Raw genomic sequence first — 7,506 nt, 5'->3', positions numbered from 1 at the left:
TTTCTAGTCTCTGTATAACCAGAGCGCTCTCACAAAACTACAGCTCCCAGAATTCCACAGCATTGAGCCATGGCAGTTAAAGTGGTGTCGAACCAGATTATTTCTCAGGGCAGATGCAGCCAAAGAAGCAGCAATAAGAGCAAGTGGTCTCCATAGTCTATGACCTGTTTTATAAGTCTGGGTTGAGCAACTGTGGCCCTCTGGGATTGGGGAAGGCAACTACTGTATTCCCAGATGCCCCGGGCCGCAGAGGACTGTGAGAATTCCAGATGTTTTAGAACTACAAAGCCCACAATCCCTTTCCGCTGGTTGTGCTGGGAGTTGTAGATTAAACATACATCAATTGCCCACCCTGATGAATGAAGTGACTAGTTGCTGTAATGGGTCAATTGCCGTAAAGAGAGGCACCATTCTAATATTACTGCTTACCTAACTGATCCAATTCTCTTCTTTGCTGAATGTTTTTATTCAAAGAAAGCAGTTTTGAATGCGCAAATAAATCAAATTACTGTGTACAGTCAGATTTTGCTGAGAAGGTAAGCCTTGCTAGCTCTCACACATTGTTTTTGTAAGCATCGCTCCAGCCCAGGATGTCTGTGAAAGGCTGTGTGAGCAAAAGGTAAATGTGCTAGGAGCTAAAAGGTGTGGATGGCAGCGTGCAACACCTGATTTTCTAAAAAGCCATGACCTACATGTCTTCTGTTCCAATTGTGCTAATAAATACATTGCCTTAATGCAAGTCTGAAAAGGAGGAAACATCATACCCATGCAGATGCCTCCCTAACGACCAAGTCTCCACCACATCAGTTCCTGCAAAAGGAGTCCAAAACCCCCAAGATCCCCTGGGCCTGAAGCATCCGCATCTCAACATTAAGTTGTAGCATGTTTGCCCCTTAGAAGCATGACATTCCAGTGCCTTAGTCATCCTTTCCGACGATGTGTTTAACCACAGATTCCAAGTGGCCATGCTGGATGAGGATGATGACAACTGCTAACTGATAGATAGAGTAGCTGCCATGTTGGGCAAGCCCTGTCTAACAGAACATTCTAAATTCAGCCATACAATCAGCAGGTTTAAATAATTTCTTATATTTTGTTTGACCCCAGACCAAAGTTCATTTTTATTACTTGCGAAGAGGATTTAAAAAGTTACTTTGTGAGGGCTATAACTCCTGGACTCCACCAGTCAGCATGGGTAATGAGGTATTGCAGTCCAAATTTTTCCAATCTGTCCTTGAGTCCCAAACTTCAGTGTGATCACAGGACCAAACATACCTTGATCCCTATGGCACTGAGCTTTTTTGTTCAGGATCACTGGCCCTGGCCCTCACTCTGGGACCAAAACGGTGGCCCTAGGCCCTAAGGCCAAGGCTCATTTCACTTTTGCTACTTTGGTGCTTCATTTTCTCAGATAGAACTTCACATCCTTTCCGGCATTTAGCCAACCTCCATTACAGTAGTTTTGTCTGGGCATACTAGCTACCTACCTGAGCTATTCAAGGAATTTCCATTCTATGCGTGTAGTGATAATATGGGTCTGCAGACCTTTGTGAGCTGCTCTGTTCCTCACAGTGGGAGTAACTGACAGAACTTTACTGTGTTTAAGCTTAGTGTTTCCAGTGACTGCCTTCAATGGTTCAGGAAGCTGAAGCTTTTTGTCCCAGAGGTTAAGGGCCTTCACTTTCTGTTTTCTCTAATACAGACATGCCTGCTCTGACTCACGCATTACCTTTAACATAGGTGTCATCTGTGCACACAAATTAGAGTCTTCCATACACAGGTGCATAATGTACATATGTTCATTTTGGGAATGTTCAAGTATTTAGGTCTCTTGATTAACTATCAGTAGAAATATGGAAGGGGCATTCTTTAAATTCATTTTTATAATTAAATAATTATCTTAAAAGCAACCCTTAAAAGCAATATATTGCTGATATTCTGCATTAAAGTAAGCTGTAGCATGCATAGCAGGCTATGTATAGAATTGTGTTCTCTGAAAAAGTTCTTCCTGAACTTTATCTAACCTTTCTATGCCCCACACCTCAAGGAAATGTTTGGTAAATATTCACATCCCCACCACATTTGAAGATAAAAACAGGTGCTGCTTAATATCTAGCATTTAGCACATATAATTTCTAACTTTTAAACTGCAAATTGAGTCACATATAAAACTGAGGGTGAACAAATGGAACTTTAAAAATAAGCTTTTAATTCAGTGCATGAAATGCCAATCTAAATTGACCAATTAGATTCTAATTTATTCAGAAAAACTGTGAACAATTGTAAATTGTAAAATTCTCTCCTTTCGATTAAATAAACAAGGAGACTACTACCTGTGCAACATAGCTACCTACTAACACTTCTCAAGGTACACTGGGAACTGACTGAGTAATGACTCGCGACTCATCACTCAAAAACACAAACCACTCCTTGTTGCACCCCCTGACATTCCTTCTTGCATCCCCTGGGAGTGTCGGCACCTGAGGTTGGGAACTCTTGATCTAGCAACCAAAGTAGTATTATGACATTTTGAAAATGGAATAAAAAGTAAAAAATATTTAAGTCTGAAATATAACCCCCCCCCCCAAAAAAAAATAAAAAATTTGTTTAGGGTCTTGCATCTGTCTGCTGCTATACCACCTTGGGCTCTAATGCAGCTGTAGGCCCACTCTCTGACCTACAAGATACTGCCAGAATAGAAGGTATTAATTCCAGTTCAGCCTTCCACTTTGTCTTATTTTGTTGATGCTGTTTATTCACATGCTATGCCTATGCTCTCTTCAGTCCTTTCCCTCTATCAAATCAAATTCACAAATTGTGTAAACTACAGTATATTCTCTGGATGTGGTTGCAATGCCTCAAAGGAGGAAGTACATAGCTTAGGAGTGCTATCTCTGTCACTAGAGGCCCAAGTGATTCTGTGGGTTGGAGTGCTTGATACAATTTTGACTGGTGTGCCAGCTATGACCTTTTCTGGACAGGGATAACTTTGCCACAGTAATCAACCCACTGATAGCTTCCTGATTAGACTCTTTTAATGCACTCTACAAGGCACAACACATAATACATCCTACAGAAGCAACACTGGCTTCCAGTTCACTACAGCTCAGAATTCAAGGAGGTGGGGATGACATTAAAGCCCTAAATGGTTTGGGACCTGAATACATGAAGAAGGTGTTGCACCCAAATTGAAGGATATCCTCCCTTTTGATGTTCAATAGCTGTCAATGCTGGTTTCTTAAGATATGGTATTTACCGTAATAAAGCCTTGGGCTTTAATTTACTGAGTTTTAATTATTGCAGCTTTCAAAGCTGTTTTAGTTTGTTGTGTTTAATAAGGATTTTATCTTGTTTAAGGTATTCCTTTTTTAAAAACAAATCTAGAATTGTTTTAAATTGTTTATTGTTTTGTCTGTACATCACTATTTAATCTCATATTAAAGGGTAGGATATAGATATTTAAATAAATAAATAAATGATCTCATTCTACATCAAACACACAAATATTATCAGAATTTAATACAACAGCTCACTAGGGACCCAAAGGTTATGCTGTATGCATATTGTGGGGAGGGGCTACATTTCTAATGCCTGCATATGTAGACATGTGTTCATCAGTTCATAATGCATGTGTTCGTTGTGTCCAGGTACAGCTGTACCCTTGATGGGCCACTTTGGGTCCCATCCAGGGAGAAAGGCAACATATAAATAAAGTAAATAAATAAATACTCTGGATTTAAGAGGATTCATGTGCCTGAATAAAAATGAGAAATTCTCACAAACATTTGAATATATGTACTAAAGTGTGGCATTTCTCTCTGAAATCACTCTGAAATTGTCCATTTTGCCTCTTATGTGGCCAACTTTGCACTATTACAAATCATGCCCCACCTGTTGCAAGTAGCCCTTCTAGCATTATACAACATAATTGCACTAACAGCCTCCACATTCCTAATCTGGCAAACCATAATTCCCTGTTTCAGTCTGTTAGTGCTCTACATTTCTCAAAAGAAAGAGCTCTCCTGCCTGCTGTTTTCCATTTATCTCAGAAGATGCTTTATCCTGTTTTTATCACACCTGGAACTGTTGCTCCATCTCCCTCTGCATTACTTCAAGAGTTGCTGCTGCTTTCCCTACCATTACCCAAAGAGAGAGTTATTATTATTATTATTATTATTATTATTATTAGCCTTTATTTATGAAGCGCTGTAAATTTACACAGCGCTGTACATGCAATCTTTTTAGTTAGACGGTTCCCTGCCCTCAGGCTTACAATCTAAAAAGACATGACACAGAAGGAGAAGGGAGTGGTGACGGGAAAGGGTAAGAGGTCCAGGTTCTGCAGGTGCTGCTTAATATCTAGCATTTAGCACAAAAGCTGTATGTAAAAACCTGTGCTTGGAAAGATCAAGTTTACTTCCCCCACTACAGCATAACATTTCTCAATTTCTGATTGGGTTTAAGATGCAAGATTGGGAAAGACGTGAGAGGAAGTTTTTGTATACTTTCCTCTATAATGTGTCAGGTTGACTAGCCAGTGTCTGTGGGGACTGATCTTTCCAAGCACAGGCATCTACTGCTTTTGTGCTAAAGGCTAAAGTAATAGTAGTAGTAGTAACAGTAGTCTTACAGTGCTAAACTCTGAAGTGGTAAACTGTAAACAGTTGCCTGTATTCGTTTACTTGGAGCCAATACACTCCCTGTGTGAGCTGAGGCAATGGAGAAGACTATGGCATCTGGGAAACAAACATGAAATAGCACCAATGCAGTTTTTAACCTGCAGTTTTAGTTCACACTACTTCTAGGGAATTAAAAAAAAATTAGGAAGCACTGGGGGAAAAATAGGGAAACTGAGTGAGGACTGCAACAATCTGGCTGTAAAAATAAAATTTAAAAAATAAATGTAACAGGCCATGAAAGTGGATATTGGAGAAGGATAACAGAGGAAGGGGGGGTAGGTGTTGAGTTCATGGAGAGGGATGAGAGGGAGGAAAGGAAACGTCACCACAATTAACCACCCCTCAAGTATATATTTAGCGCATATTTAAAGCATGACTGAATATGAGAGTAGGAACAAGCCTTTTGAGGCATGATGACTGGAAACAATAGGTTGGCATTCCCCAGAACTTTGGGCCTATCTGGGGGAATGCTTAGATTATCATAATTAATATATGTTTAATACAGTTCAAGTAAGAACTCTGGAAAACTGCAAAAAAGAATAGCCCAAAATATCACGTGAATGATATAATATCATTTCATCCAGCAACAAATAGTGTCATCACATGACACATCTTCCCTGTCTGGACGAGCACTAAAATGATTGATTGATAGCTCATCTAATCCACTCTTTTTTTTTTTTTTTGGTATAATTTTCTATCTTTTCCCTTTTCATAAATACTGCTTGTATTCTCCTGAGATTTGTTTTGTTGCCTGGAGGATCTTGAAATAGCAAGCAAAACAGAAGTGGTTAAGATCTCAAATACTTCAGATGGTATTCCAAAATGACAGATATGTCTGAGTACTTAAACTTGAAGGTGAAATTTATTTAAGTTATAGAGATATGCTGTATAGAAGAGTTCACTGTATGAGGGAGCAATCACGGTGAAACAGCAAGCCAGAATCATTTATCTTCACCATGATACTGAAGATGCTTTATTGATTCCATCTTGTATAACTAGAGTAAACAATTGCTCCAATTTGCTACATATAAAAGTCATTTAAAATGAAACAAATTCCTTCACATATATACATTTTTAATTTTTTTTTAAAAAAAATGATAATATAATGGGTAAAAATATCTGATTTAGTGGTGCAGCTGCATCAGCATATGGTGAATTCAGAGCACACAATGGTTATTGTTTGCTTAACTTAAAAACTGGTTCACAACCATTGGCTGTTCTCAAATTCTATATATTCTAATAGCTGTCTGAATCTGTAATCCCTGTGTGGCCAAAATGACACCATGCATGCAGAAGCAAAAGGTAATAATAGGTTTTAGAGAACTCCATGGTTTGCCAAAATAAATAAATAAATAAATGTAAAATAATAGGGGGAGACTTAAAGGGGTGCAAACCCCACAAATAGCCGAATGAGGAATGAGCATCATTAGTGAACTCGAATTCTGAGTGCCAGACTTGGGGGCAGGGGAAGACATAAACCATGAAACATAGCAGACTAAAATGAATAGCTGGAACCTGATCATGTGTGGTGTGCTCTATAGTAGTTCATTGCAGGTTTCAATTATGCATTTTCTGGATTGTCCTCAAAAATCATGAATAAAAATATTCTAAATATTTAACTAGCGTTATTTTCCCATCAAATGATTGGATGCTATATAGCATTTCTGTTCCTTTCCCACCCATTCAGAAAAACAAGCCATTCTTTGCAGTAAGTGACAAAAAAAATCATAATAGCCCAGATGAAGATGAACTAGAGCTTTATCTAGTATCATACAACTATCTGAAGTACATCTGTCAGCTATGCAGTAGAAGAAGGGGTCTCTGAACCTAAGTATGTATGCATCATGGGACTACATGTCTTTTTCACCCACTACATCCATTAACATATTTTTCTTGTACTTTCCCTAAACATTATGGTTTTTATTTATTTATTTATTTATTTTTGACACGAGGGAAAAAGAGGCCTTGCAATTAATTTTTGATGACTTCACTTTTAATTATCTTCTTCTGCAACCCAGGATTTTCAGAGCCTTGAGATTTCCATAATAACCTGTTTTGATTTTACAGGCATTAAGATTGACTCCTGCTGGGAAAGGGAAATCCTGCATATCTGCAAAATCATCTCACTAGTATATCAAATGCATGCTAATGAATGTTTTTTCAAATTACTGTTTTAAATAAATACAATAGCCTGCAGTTCAGAGAAGCTACTGAATGCATGCAGAGAGACCCCCATTTGGGGGGGATGTCATGCAGGATATTCTACATGACATAAGCAGGAGCAAGACATATATTGGTGGGTTCTTTTTTTTTAGCTGGGAAATGTGCCCCACAGGTACTTTGTATTACAGGAATGTGAAAACCTCCCTTACATAGAAGATAACAGGAAAGCAAAGTCTTATAAAAAGCCTCTCAATGATGTATTAATACAGGGCAATCAAAGTAGGGTAGTGTTTTATTGTTGTTATGTGCCTTCAAATAGTTTCTGACTTATGGCAACCCTAAGACAAGCCTTTCATGGGGTTTTCCTGGCAAGATTTGTTCAGAGGAGGTTTGCAATTGCCTTCCCCTGAGGCTGAGATTACATGAACTAACTCCAGCCAAATTGTTATTAAGGATTTGCTGCCTGCCTGGCATGAGAAACCCACTGAACACCAAGAAAACAGTTTATATACCAGACCACATATGTGCTGTTCCTTATGTTGGGTTAAAAACAGCACACTCTAAGCCATGTTCAGTGACTGAAAGGTTTAGATATGATATGTTGTACTTGGCAGTTCTCACAATGTTAGAGCTGTCCCTGGCTTTTAAATTCTACACAAGACAC

The 7,506-nt window shown here is 38.6% G+C and overlaps 1 protein-coding gene across 1 annotated transcript in view; it reads right to left on the bottom strand.

Moving 5' to 3' along the window:
• Positions 1-7,506, bottom strand: part of ZBED1 (zinc finger BED-type containing 1) — a 181,919-nt gene that overhangs the window by 156,857 nt on the left and 17,556 nt on the right. The gene's annotated exons all lie outside the window — the stretch shown is intronic.

This window comes from Sceloporus undulatus, chromosome 3 (assembly GCF_019175285.1).
Source record: "Sceloporus undulatus isolate JIND9_A2432 ecotype Alabama chromosome 3, SceUnd_v1.1, whole genome shotgun sequence".
NCBI classification, from domain to species: domain Eukaryota; kingdom Metazoa; phylum Chordata; class Lepidosauria; order Squamata; family Phrynosomatidae; genus Sceloporus; species Sceloporus undulatus.
Note: the sequence above shows the minus strand (reverse complement) of the source record. Positions and strands in the feature narration are given on the sequence as shown.